The sequence below is a fragment of the Carcharhinus amblyrhynchos genome, chromosome 8 (genome assembly GCF_965287045.1).
Source record: "Carcharhinus amblyrhynchos chromosome 8, sCarAmb.v2.hapA, whole genome shotgun sequence".
Taxonomy (NCBI): domain Eukaryota; kingdom Metazoa; phylum Chordata; class Chondrichthyes; order Carcharhiniformes; family Carcharhinidae; genus Carcharhinus; species Carcharhinus amblyrhynchos.
In genome coordinates, this window is record NC_137331.1 from 91,860,307 (window position 1) to 91,875,274 (window position 14,968).

Genomic DNA, 14,968 nt, shown 5'->3' on the forward strand with positions numbered 1-14,968 from the left:
TATAAATGACAGCCTGACCACCATTCTCTCTCAATTAACACCACCTGCAATAAAATCATTCATTCCGTTGTTTTTTGGGCTCAGTTTGGCTGCAAGGTTTGCTTACAAAAACAAGTGGCAGCATTTTTGAACATAATAATTGGTGGTAACATCCAGGGGTCATCAACTGCTTTATAAATGGAAGTTGTTTGTACAAGGTGGGGCCTGGTATGCTGCATGTAACCAGTGTTCCCATTACTTTGTGTGTGTGTATATATATCCAACGTTACTAAGGATTCTTAAACAGCCACCAGTGGAGATATATTTAGATACTTTAGTGGGACATGACGCACTGACTTTCCATCTCTCAGTTTCATTAGATTTGCAGTCCTTGTCTTCAGATCTTTCTATAACCTCACCCCAGCTTTGCATCACATTCCCCTCCACTGAACCCTACCATCCTCTTTTCACTCCTCCATTAGCAGCAACACCTTCAGTTCATGAGGTTTGTACAACAAAGTGTAGATGACTTGAGGCTGCGTTTATTTTTTGAAAACGTTAAAAATCTTTGCATCTGGAAGTTTTCCCACTATTTACTGTAAACATCACTGAATTGAACACTGACAGGTTGCAGAATTTCTTGGTTTTATTTCCAGTTATTTTAATACACTAGCTAATGTATTTGCATAATATTCAGCATGCACTATTCTACTGCCGCAGAAATTTTAGGTCAATGTCTATACCACTAAAAATAGTGCACAGCAAAAATTAAACCAGCCATTAGTCTTGGGCTGAAGGAAAGTGCCCTAGAACTGTAGCAAATGGCATTTTTATGCTGCCGGTGATCTAATTTTTGGCTTTATACAAGGTTTTTTCAGTTCTTGCCTCTGGTAACTCAAAATGGATCAAAGTCCCTTATGAGCTGGAGTGTATCCATTTACTGTCACAGTCACATCAAGGATCAGGGATTGACAGAGATCATGAAGGATGTCAAAAAGCAGGACCCCAAGGGTAGTAATCTCAGAAGCTACTTAAGAGGGAAATCAGGAGGGCTAAAAGAAGACATGAGGTTGCTTTGGCAGACAGCATGAAGGAAAATCCAAAGAGCTTCTATAAGTATGTTAGGAGCAAAAGGATAGTGAGGGATAAAATTGGTCCTTGAACTCCAGAGCGATAGACTGTGTATGGAACCAAAAGAGATGGGGAAGATACTAAATGGTTTTTTTGCATCCGTGTTTACTGAGGCAACGGGCATGGAGTCTACAGAAATAGGGCAAACAGGTAGGGAGGTCATGGAACCTTCACAGATTAAAGATGAGGAGGTGCTAGCTGTCTTGAGGCAAATCAGAGTGGACGGGGGAGGTGCCGGCTGATTGGAGCATGGCTCACATTGTTCCGTTGTTTAAAAAAAGTTCCAAAAGAAATCCAGGAAATTATAGGCAAGTTTGACATCGGTGGTGGGCAAGTTATTGGAAGGTGGGATAGGATGTACAAATATTTGGATAGTCAGGGACTTATTAAGGAGAGTCAACATGGCTATTAGAGTTTTTTGAGGCGGTTACCAGGAAAGTGGATGAAGGGAAGGCGGTGGATGTTGTCTACCTGGAGTTTAGCAAGGCCTTTGATAAGGTCCCTTATGGGAGGTTAGTTACGAAAGTTCAGTTGCTAGGTATACATGGGGCAGTAGTAAATTGGATTACACACTGGCTCAATGGAAGAAGCCAGAGAGTGTTTGTGGAGGATTGCTTCTCTGAGTGGCGGCCTGTGACTAGTGGTGTGCCGCAGGGATTGGTGTTGGGTCCATTGTTGTTTGTTATCTATATCAATGATCTTGATGATAACGTGGTAAACTGGATCAGTAAATTTGCTGATGATACAAAGCTTGGAGGTGTAGTGGACAGTGAGGAAGGTTTTCAAAGCTTGCAGAGGGATTTGGACCAACTAGAAAAATGGCAAATGGAATTTAACACAGACAAGTGAGGTATTGCACTTTGGAAGGACAAACCAAAGCAGAATGTACAGGGTAAATGGTAGGACTCTGAAGAATGCAGTTGAACTGAGGGATCTGGGAATACAGGTACAGAATTCCCTAAAAGTGACATCACAGGTGGATAGGGTCATAAAGAGTGCTTTTGGTACATTGGCCTTTATAAATTGGAGTACCAAGTTATGGTAAGGTTATATAAGGCATTGGTGAGGCCAAATTTAGAGTATTGTGTACAGTTTTGGTCACCTAGTTACAGGAAGGATGTAAATAAGGTTGAACGAGTGCAGAGAAGGTTCACAAGGATGTTGCCGGGACTTGAGAAGCTGAGTTACAGAGAGAGAGATTGAATAGGTTAGGACTTTATTCCCTGGAGGGTAGAAGAATGAGGGGAGATTTGATAGAGGTGTATAAGGTTTTGATGGGTATAGATAGGGAACGCACACAGCCTTTTTCCACTGAGGCTAGGGGAGAAAAAAAAAACCAGAGGGCATGGGTTAAGGGTGAAAGGAGAAAAGTTTAAAGGGAATATTGGGGGGGGGGGGGGGGGGGGGGTGTCTTCTTTACGCAGAGTGGTGTGAATGTGGAATGAGCTGCTGGATAAAGTGGTAAATGTGGGCTCACTTTTAACATTTAAGAAAAACTTGGACAGGTACATGGATGAGAAGGGTGTGGAGGGATATGGTCAGTGGGACTAGGCAAAAAATGGTTCGGCACAGACAAGGGCCAAAAGGTTTCTATGAACCATAATCCTAATTGCAGAATTATTTCACATGTCATCGCTTTACAAAAGATGTGCAGTAATCATACAAGCTCACTATCTACCTACATGTTAGCTTTGGAATAGTCCAGCTTGAAAGCAGGCCTAACTGGCCTTGCATTTCTATATCTTCCTTCCAAAACACTGTTCACCAACTCTTAAAATATCAGGGAACTGCAGTGATTGACGAAGTCAGCTCACTGCCCCACCTCAGGGCAAGACAATAAATGCTGGCCTGTAACACCCACAAATAAAAAGCTGCTCTTTAAAATCTTTAAATGTGCCAAAATACAGATGAGGGATTCAGCCCGTCAACATCACATCTGCACCGACAGAGCATCTTACCCAGGCAATTAGGTATTTGAAAGCTTGGTGAAAGAGGTAGGTTTTAAAGAGCAGCTTTTTATTTGTGGGTGTTACAGGCCAGCATTTATTGTCTTGCCCTGAGGTGGGGCAGTGAGCTGACTTCAATCACTGCAGTTCCCTGATGTTTTAGGGAGGGAATGCCAGGATTTTGACCCAGTGACAATGAAGGAACAGTAATATATTTCCAAGTCAGGATGGTGAGCAACTTGGAGGGGAACCTCCAGCTGGTGGTGTTCCCAGGTACCTGCTGCTCTTTTCTTTCTGGATGGTAATGATCATGAGCTTGGAAAGTGCTGTCTACAGAATCTTGGTGAGTTCTTGCAGTGCATTGTGTAGATGGTACACAGCTGGCACTGTTCATGAGTAGTGGAGGGAGAAAATGTTTGTGAAAGAGATAGCAATCAAGTGGACAGCTCATGGATGGTGTCAGACTTCTTGAGAGTTGGTGGAACTGCACTCATCCAGGTAAGTGGAGTATGTTCATCACATTCCTGGATATATGGGCATCATTTTCAAAGTTTGCAGATGATATGAAAGTCAGAAAAGTTACAATGAGGAGGATAGTAACAGGCCTCAGAATGAGACTAACAAAATGGGCAGATACATGAAATTTAACTCAGTGAAGTCCAAAGCAAGATATTTTGATCAGAAGAACAAGGAGAGAAAGGAAACAATTTTAAAAGGGGTTTCAGGAACAAAGATGGGGACATTAAGATGGTAGGATGAATCAAGAAGGCTGTTAAAATGCATAGAAGATGCTTGACTTTATAAATGACAGAGACAAATAGCATAAAGGAAACTCAACTCATAAAAGTGTTCAGTCCCTGGCTGGAGTACTGGGTCTAATATTGGGCACAAATTTTAAGAATGATCTCAAGGCCTTAGTGAGGGTACAGGGAAAATTTACTGGAATGGTGGCTGAGTTAAGAGACATATTGGTTACTTGGAGTAACTTGAGAAACTGGTTCTTCACAGAGGGAGACGATGCAGAGGGAGACGATGCAGAGGGAGAGGGAGATGATGCAGCTCTATATAATCAATCTCAGCATCTACTTTAAACTCCAATGAGTACAATGCCAACGTACTCAACCTCAAATTCCTCCAGTCTGGGATCAACCTAATAAACTTTCTCTGGATTGCCTCCAATGCCAGTGTACATTTCCTTAGATAAGGGGAGCAAACCTGCTCACATACTCCAGATGTGGTCCAATTAGTGCCTTGTATGGTTTAGCAAGACTTCCCTACTTTTATACTCCATTCCCTTTGAGATAAAGATGGACATTTCACTTGCCTTCTTTATTACCTGCTGCACTTGCATGCTAGTATTTTTGATTTATGCAGAAAGACCCCTGTGCTGCAGCTTGCTGTAGTATTTCTCAATTCAAATGACATTCAGCTTCTTTATTCTTCCTATGCACAATTTCACATTTTGCATCTGCCAAGTTTCTGCCCAACAATTTAACCTTTACCTCGCTGTGGGAGGGATGGGAGAAATGGATTCCAGTTCAAGGGGCATTGGTGCCAGTATTGGGAAAGGGGGGGAATCTGTACCATTGGATGGTCTTCACCTGAATGGTGCATTCTGGCAAGCTGCATAAACTACACAAGTAGATGGGGTTTGAAACCAATTAGTGGGGGCAAGGTATCTAATTTGGAAAGTTTTTTTTCTCTGGAGTGTAGGAGGCTGAGGAATGATCTTATAATGAGGAGCACAGATCAGCTAGATAATCAATTTTTTTTTCCCCAAAGGTAGGGGAGTCTAAAACTAGAGGGCACAGGTTTAAGGTGAGAGGGGAGAAATACAAAAGTATCCAGAGGGGTAATTTTTCCACACAGAGTGGTGAGTGTCTGGAACAAGCTGCCAGAGGTAGTAGTAGAGACAGGTACAATTGTCTTTTAAAAAGCATTTAGATAGATAGATAGTTACATTGGTACGATGGGTATAGAGGGATATGGGCCAAATGTGGGCAATTGGGATTGGCTTAGGAGTTTTTTAAAAAAAGGGCAGCATGGACAAGTTGCGCCTGTTGCCATGCTGTAAACCTCTATGACTTTATGGTAAAAAAAAAGACAGGGGAAGAGATAGAATCAAAATGGTAAAATAGGGCAGTGCTGGGTAGACTTGAAACTGGGGGTGTTTCAGGTCTGACTTTTAGACCTGTTCTGAGGTACCCCCGTACACACACTGCCTGCAAAAATACCAGCAAGTCCAAATTGTGCTGCACAAGCTTGTGGGTGGGGCTAAGATTGGCACCTCTGACTGCACATGCGCAGAGAAAACGTTGCCTCCCCTGGCCCCGACAGACATTGCCCCACACCCACAACATTACTGACCACCTTATTCTCCCCACCTCCAATTGCGGCCCCCTGCCCTCCCACCAGACTCACTTTCACTCCCCCCACCCGATCTCAAGCAGAGAGCTGTCGGACACCAGGCACTTATGTCCTTACTAACTGGAGCGTCCAAATCATATTTATGTGGAACATCTACGTTTTGCGTCAATTCTGGATTGGGTGAATGCAGTGGTAAAGGGGGAAGTGCCGGTAAAGTTGGGTATGCAGCCTGTTACATCAATTTAAACGCATGCAAGTGCATTTAAATTGCCATTGTGCCCGTTTCAGGTGCGGTCCTGATTGCAGCCATTTTTGGGCCTTGGTAAAGGGAGAACCAGCACGGAAGTGGGCACGGATTGCGCTACTCACCTCATGCCTGACTTTACCAAGTTTTTGCGCCCAAAAATGGGTGCAATGTGTTGGTAAAATTGGGCCCAGAATGTGCAAATCTAAGAGTGAAGCAGCAATCAAGGCTAGAGGTTACAAAAATAATAAAAAGGACAAAACCAAAGGCTGTAACTTAATGCACATAGCATTCAAAACAAAACAGATGAATTGATAGCACATAGAGACATGTATAATTTGATAGTCATTACAGATACATATCTGCAAGAGGACACAGATTGAGACCTGAATATTAAGGGGTATATGAGTTTCAAGAAGGATCGGAAAGGTGACTTTGTTAATTAATGGTAATGTTCGCACATTGAGAGATGGTCGAAGTTCGGGAAACCTGAATGTGGAAGAAGTGTGGGGTGGGAAATGTTAAAGGCAAGAAGTTACTTGTGAAGTGGTGTAGAGGCCAACTAATTGCAACTACATGATAGGACAAAGTATAAAGGAAACGATAATGGGAACTTTTTACAAAGATATGCTGATGATCATGGGAGATTTTTATCTACATACAGACTGAAAAAATTAGATGGGCTAAGGCAGATTAGAATATTTTCAGGATAGTTTTTTAGAACAGCATGTTCTGAAGCTAGAGAGCAGACTAGACTTAGTATTGTACAACTAGATAAGAATAATTGATTAATTCACTCCTAGGTAGCCTTGGTAGCAGTAATCATGATTGAATTTTACATTCAGTTTGGGGAAGAGAAGAGTGGGTCCAAGATTAGTATTTTAAACTTAAATAAGGGCAATTATGAGGGAATGAAAGTAGGGCTAATAAGTAAAGAGAACTTACAAATGAGGCTATAGGATGGGTCAATAGAGATGCAGTAGCAGATATTTAAAATGTTTCAGAATAGATGGGAAAAATACATTCCACGGTAAAGAAAAATTCAAGGGAGGACTGGTGGTACGTCAGAAGATTGGCTAGAGTATACAACTAAAAAGATTAACAAAGAGAAATCACAGTACAAGAGAAAGGTAGCTTAGAGATGGAGAGTAAGAATTTCTGTAGATACTTGAATAAAAGGGTTAACAAAATGAGCATTGGTCCTACAGAAAGTGTATCTGAGGAAATAGTGGAAAATAGAGATGATAGATAAACTGAACAATTATTTTGCATCAACCTTCACTATACAGGATACAAATAACATTCCAGAAATAGCTGCACGTCAGTTATTAGAAGGGTGGGAGGAAGGAACTCAGGAAAATTACAATCACCCATTGTCACTGTGTCAAAATTCTGGAACTCCCTTCTTAACAGCACTATGGGTATACTTATCCCATAGGAACTGTAATGGTTCAAAGCAGCTCACCACCATCTCAAGGGCAATTAGGAATGGACAATAAAAATGCTGGCCTAACCAGCTGGTATCAACATTCTGTAAATTAATAAAAACTTAGTAAACCTTTGGAGCGAGGGGGCTGACAAATTCCTAGGTCGTGACGGATTTCATCCTTGGGTTTTAAAAGAAATGGCTAGTGAAATAGTTTATGCATTGGTTTTAAAGGTATTAGATTGGAAAATAGCAAACATAACTCCATTATTCAAAAAGGAGACAGGAAGCAGGAAATTATAGGTCAGTTAGCTTAATATCTGTCACACGAAAAATGTTGGAAGTTATTATTTAAGATGTTAAGGAGGGCAGTTAGAAAAATTCAAAGCAATCAGAATCAACATGGTTTTGTGAAAGAGAAATTATGTTTAACTAATTTATTTGAATTATTTGAAGCAGTCACATGCTGTGGATAAAGTGGAACCGGTAGATGTACTGCAATTATATTTTAGAAGGTGTTTGATAAGATGCCACATCAAGGGCTATTGTGGAAAATAAAGCTCATGCTGTAGGGGCTAACATGTTGGCGTGGGTAGAAAATTGGCTAGCTAACAGAGAATAGAGGTTAGCCATAAATGGGTAGTCATTCTCTGGTTGGTGGGATGTAACGAGTGTTGCACCAAGGGAGCAGTGCTGGGGCCTCAATTTACATACATGGCTTGTATGAAGGGACAAAACGTTTAGTTGCTAAATTTGCTTATGATACAAACATTGGAAGTATAGTAAAATGTGAACAGGACAAAAGCTGAGTCAGTGAGAAAAGATCTGATGGATGTAGTGTGGTACAGTGAGAAATTGTCCATTTTGGCAGGAAGAAAAACACTCCATATCAGAACTATGATTATCTAAATAGTGAGGAATTGCAGAGCTCTGCGACTCAGAGGGATCTGGTGCATGAATCACAAAAGGCTAGTATGCAGGTGTAGCAAGTAATTAGGAAAGCAAATAGAGTTATTGCTTACTGGAAGGGGAATTGAATAAAAAATATACGGAGGTTATGCTTCAGTTGTACAGAGCATCGGTGAGATCACATCTGGGGTACTGTGTACAGCAATGATGGACAACCTAGGGGCGGCATGGTGACACAGTGGTTAGCACTGCTGCTTCACAGCTCCAGGGACCTGGGTTCGATTGCCTGGTTTGGGTCACTGACTGTGTGGAGTTTGCATATTCTCCTTGTGTCTGCATGGGTTTCCAACAGGTGCTCCAGTTTCCTCCCGCAGTCCAAAGATGTGCAGGTTAGGTTGATTAGCATGCTAAAAAATTGCCCCTTAGAGTCCTGAGATGCGTGGATTAGTGGGTAAATATGTAGGGATATGGGGGTAGGGCCTGGATAGGATTGTGGTCAATGCAGGACTCAATGGCCTCTTTCTGCACTGTAAGGTTTCTATGATCCTATGAGGTGAGTGAGTGGAAATCAGGCTTTTCACTAACCATGACTCCATGAATAAGATTAAATACATTTAATACACACATTTCATAAATGATAAAGCATTTTCTATAATTTATGTATTGATAGAACTATCAACTTCAAAATGGTGAAAACCAAAAGAAATACTTACTCTTTGGATGCAGAAGGATCTGTCACAATCAATGCTATGGTCTATCAGCATGCATGTCACTTCACGTGGTCTTGTTTTATATGTGTAACCTTTCAATCATACCAGTAGGAAAAAAAACTACATGGGCAGAAAGCAACGGAATGTGGCAACCCTGCAGGAAACAGACAACCAAATATTTCGCAGGCTGCATCCAGAATCCAGATAGGCTACATATAGCCTCTGGGCCATAGGTTGTACAATATTGGTCTCCTCATTTAAGGATGTAAATGAATTAGAAGCAGTTCAGAGAAGGTTTACTAAATATTAGGAATGGGTGGGCTGTCTTATGAGGAAAAATTGACAGGCTCAGTTTGTATTCACACCAGTGTCCACTGGTCTCCCATCAAAGAACAAGATCTGAGCTCCAGCAGCCAAATAGAACAGGTTTAAAACTTTCTATTTTCAGTTTGTATACTTCCTAGTGCCTCTCATCCAGCTGCAGCCAGCCCTTTACCTAGACTGCTCTCTTTCTACTCCAGGAATGCTATCAGGTCAGCTGGACTGAACTCTCATCCACAAAGAAAACATTAACTTAGCTTCTCCTCCAAGAACCAAAACCAGGAACTCACAAAGAGAGTAGCACTGAACTGAATGAGGAACAAGATCAACAACAAAAATTTGCGTGTATATAGCACCATTAACACAGTAAAACATCCCAAGGGACATCACAGGCACATATTCAGGTAAAGATACACACCAAGCCAAAAAGAAACTATTAGCACAGATGACAAAAGACTTGGTCAAAGAGGAAGGCTTTCAGGAAAAGTGTGTTAGGGACAGAATTCCAGAGATGGCTGAAGAGACAGCCACCAACAGGATGAAGGGAATGGATGACAATATCAACAATACTTGAGGAAAAAAATGTTATTGTATTCCTCACCCCTCTCCCCACACAGACAGAATTGTGAATAAGCCCGATGAACACTGGTTAGAAAGACTGGTCCCAGGAGCCAATCATAAAAGTATATTCCAACAACCAGTCCCAATAGGGTCACCACACCCTGACATTTTGGTAGAACCTCAGAAAATGTAACATAAAATACACAGACACACAGCTAACATCAACATATAAGCTTTATTTCAAACCTTTACTTATACAATAAGGACTGAACAATGGGAATTGAGTTCTGCCACGTGAATGATGCTTATCAGCGGCCAAATAGCAAAGCGAGAAGAAAATTCTGGAACATTAAATGTGTGGACAACAGCAGCAGCAGAAATACTGTACAAACTCACGCAGATACTCACTGCTGGTGCTATTTACTGCTTTTAAAATCCATTTCCAGATTTCAAAAAAACACAAACACAAATGTCAACTCATGTTCCTCAGTCTTCAGTAACAGGTTATGTTTTTAAAAGTCTCGCTTCTCTCATTTCAAGTTGAAGAAGCAACGAAAAGTCCTTTATTGCAAAGAATTTGTGCCTCGAAATTATGTTTGTGACCTTAGCGGAAGGATGCTTAAAGCTTCATCAAGTTTCTCCCTTGGGAAGTGACCGTTTGGTTAAAATGGCTAGCAAGGAATTTTGAATGGGTACAAGTGAAATAAACTGAAATCTTAAGATCTTTAGAGTCTCACCATCACAGGCTTTACCCCACTTAAAATAAAACAAAAGTAAACATAAAACTGGCGGAAAAAAAGGACTTCAAAAATAATATCTTAAAGAATGAAAATCATTGGAAGCAACTACAGACTGCTATAGTCCAAAATGCAGGTGGTTAGAAGATGAACAGGATGGAAAGTGCAGGGGAGGGAGACGAGATATGGAAGGGCAGAAGGTGTTGGTGAACTGATGGTTGTGCTACAACAATGATCTTTTCTCATCCCCATCTTTTCTTACTAAAGACTAGAAGGTGCTTTTGCCACGTCTCTTTCTGCTAATTTGTTTTTGTTTTACTGTTGGTGGTCAGTGGCAGGAACCAGCATTTGAAGGAGTCACTAATCTTAAGTATGAGAGAGAGGTGAGCCACGAACAGGGGAATATAAGCACTGTGATGCAGCATTAACAGAACGCAGTCAATGATCAGAAAGAACCAATCATTTCAATTTCTGCCAAGGGGGAAATCAAATCCCTCTGAACTAAGATGGTTTTCGTTCAAAAACAGACATTTGGATGGTGAGACTCTTACTTTAAAAGAACAGCTAGCATTTGAAGTATTTAGTTTCTCTGCTATCAGAGACACTGCTTCTCTGTAACTTAGATAAAGCCACAAGTCATCCAATCTCACAGTGGACACAGACATTTCTTAAGGGATGGACTGCAGTATTTTTAATATTTATATATAACAGAATCTACATCATTAAACATCAATCACAAAGTCTGTCACATCACACACCTGCTCTGTAATCTGACGCAGGTCACGCTAGGTTTCACACTCCCCAGGGGCACCTGGGTCCGAGTGCAAACTATCAGTGGCCCGATCGTTTTCACGGCTTCCCCACCCCCCCTTAGCTAAAATTCCGTATCGTATTTTTAAAATTTTTTTTAGAAATCTAGGCAGCACATGCAGATTTTTAAAATTTAATATTTCAATTCATTTAAAGGAACAATTCACAAGCAAATAAATTCATTCTGGAGAGTGTGGTTTGGTATCACAACGGTCAAGAAACAGGAGTAATGTTTTGGGGTGGGGGATGGGTGCCAAGATAAGGGCTTTGCAAGTCAAATCAAACATTACCTTTGGAATCAGATCCCACTGATTACTGAAACACCAAACCATTTACACATTCCCCAAACTGGCCCTCACTCATGGCCATCATTTAACCGTCTGACAGGTTTTCCCATCCCCTTTATGTCCCGAAGAATCCTACCTCAATGAGCACCCAGCCCATAGCCATTCATCACATGCAAGTCTAGGTGGACTATTCATCCATAGAAGGCATCAGAGCCTACTCCTCCTTTCTCTGGACATCCATTAGATACATTAACCCCAGAGTCAGTTACTGAATAACCACTGGAAACGGAAACCCATGCTCATTTCCACCCTACACTTTCCCTGCTCCGCTCCCCCCAAGCCCCCCAGCCAAAAGGTACTGATGCCAATTGTGGAGTTTCGACTGCTGCTTCGGATGAGCACGACAGCCCACGATCCCATTACAATAGCTTTGTACGAGCTCCAGGTGACACTGGGAAGTGGCATTGGTGATATTAAAAACACAAATGGCATTCAGATGATGTTATGGGGCTGTCACTTGCTCCTGACACAGTCCAATCCACATTAAACCACACAAAGGCAATGCAACTAAAACAAAAAATCACAATCACAGCAGCACGAACATCACATTAAAATTGATCCTGGTAACAAGTACACATGCACATAACATCTCGCACTGAGCGGATTGTACAATTCTTTACAAGCTGTTGGATGCATAAAATTTTAAGATAGTATTTTTTTTTAAACACAATTGTAAACCTGAACAATCTGTCATGGGATTTTCGGGCCCATAGCAATCCCACCTTCTTCCCAAAATCAATTCTGTGCAAATTTTTTTTGTACTGAAATGAATCAAACCTAGTTCCACCAATAAATGTAAAGCTGGATAGCAATGCCTCGTAGCAATGGATTTTTAACAAGTTATGAAACCAGAGAAGGGCCCACAGAACATGTGTCCTAACCTTTTTTTCCTATTAGGAGATTTTAAGAAAAGGACAAAGCAGACTGATTTACAATGAAGACATTTCTAGAAGCCAACAAAAAACCCCAATAAACGACATTAATACCTCTCTGTTTCTTTAACATCTCTCATTAATTTCCATCCCTTCCTCTCTTGAAGGACACAGACTTTTGCCATTCATTCTCCCCAGACATTGGGCATACAAACTCAATAGGAAGCAGGTTATTCTAAACACTGAGTCAACGGCAATAGTGATCTCATTCTCAGCTTGCAACCACATGTGTAACTTTGCAGGTTGTGATTTGCTGAGGACATGATAATCATTCAGATAATCCATAATCCACTACACTGCACCAACTGTGGAGTCCACTGAGATAGACTACCAGCACAAAGGGGTCCAAACCTGGTCCACAGGGCAAATCCTGAAGAGCTGCTTTAATATTCTCAAAGGACATAATTTTAACCGATGGTCCCACTGGGTTCCCGCCTGCTATTTAAAGGGGTCTGCCAGAAATATATGCATTGAGGGTCAGTTCATTGGGAATCATCACTCAGATGAGTAAACCAGAACTAGCTTCACTCAGCAGACAATGCAGTCCCAGCACGAGTTACTGCTTTCGAGAGAGGAAGGGGCAACAGGCGAAAGAGGAAAAACTGACAACATACCAATGAAAAGTGTATCCACGAGAGAGTCAGGAATCCCAACTATTCCTGGACAGCAATTCACTGGAATCACAGTCATCCCCAAGCAACTCTCAATATGACACCCCATTTTCATCCACAAAAATAAAACTGCACTTGGGTACAAGTTGTTCATTACCATAGTGCTGAAGTCATTGATCTATGGACGAGTTAAAAAGAGCTTGCTATCTTTCCACTGGTGTGAGGTCTGAACACACTAACACACACACACAAACTTTAGTCTTTTAAAAAAATAACCCAAATTTGTCCACACATCCCTTTCTGTCTCAACACATACACGCTCACAAACACACACCACCTAGACATTAGTGCAGAGAATAAAGCAATATTGTTATAACCAGCCACTTCTAGAGCTACTTTGAAGTAAGTGTAAACAACAACAGAAAATATATTTATATATTAAAACGCTTGAGCAATTCTGAATAGTGTTTAAAAGGTTAAGTGCAGGCTACGATTGCATATGCAATACAAGGCTGGAGAGAAGCAGTGTTGGTACCGGAACAGACTGGTACAGAGGCAATAAATTCATGACAAAAACATTTAGATGAGGATAAACCAAGCAGCGAGAGTTGAATACTGCGCATCTTTCTCAGCAATGCCAGGGTTAATGTTGTCTACCAAATCTCAAACGATAAAACAAACATTAATTCGACAATAAAATACCAACTTCACCTGGAAAGTAAAACCATGTTGTTCTAAAACCCAGATGCACCTTTGCATGGTTAACCTTGCACTCCTAAGCTTTCGTCTGTCTCAGAGAGAGAGCTGGATTGACTAAGTTAGGAAGGGTTTAACTTACTATCAGAATCATCTCTCGATTTCATTTCTAACTAGGGTACTAAACCTTACCCGTACACCCCTCACTGCAGATTTTGCGCTATTGATAAGAGAGGTGAACCTTGCGCTTCTGGTGGCATCCAAGCCTCACTCAGTGACTACCAGAGGCAATGGTTAAAAAAAGCATCGTTCCCCTTTCCACTGGCCCACCACAAACCAAGGGAGACATTCAGCAGCCCCAGGGTTTCTCTTTCACTACGTACCAAGCGGACAATTTAGAAACTCCTCCGAGAGGAAAGATGTTGCATACATCACTGGCGTCACATTGCAGAATTTAATCTCTGGGTTGTTTAGACAGATACTTTATACCCCCTTCCCATCCGCTGTTACCAGACACTGGTGAAGATAATCTCAGCAATTCACGGTCCAAGTTTCTTCTTTGGAGGCCAGTTATTGAACACAATTGCACTGTGCAGTTTTCATCCACAAATATGTGTGTCAGAGCAAGACTGCACATTTACATTTTTCAAATTTAAAAACATACAGAAGGCACAAAAGCCTCACTCAGTTGTGGTAGCTACCATCTTGCATGACTAACTTAAATGTCTTATAATCCACTGAAGTTTGGGTCATTGCTACATGAAGTGTATGACCAAAACATGTTTTAACAGCCTCTCTTTCCTAGTCCTTTCACTTCACATAACTCTGCACGAACATCACTTCCATGTACAGTTTCTGCTATATCAAACACCACTGAAAACAAACCTTCCCGGGTTGACACTGACCCACTCCACCATCCTGCCTGAAACCAATTAACCGAACAAGGCAGCGCATCATTTGACACAACCTTTAAGATTATATTGCTGAGAAAACAAAGTTAATTGTATTTTTTTTAAATCACTACTCGTTTTACAATAGTCAGTACTTCATCACCAAAGATTAAGTTTGAAGAAATCTACAAGTTAAAACAATTTACAGTATTTTTAAAACAGATTTAAACACCGAGGCGGAAACAGAGAAGCTGCAAAGACTGAGGGAAATGATGCCTCTGTTGTTTTATTCACTAACAGGACTTGTTCTTATTGCAAGGAAGCCAGATAATGGCTTTGATTCACTCTCTA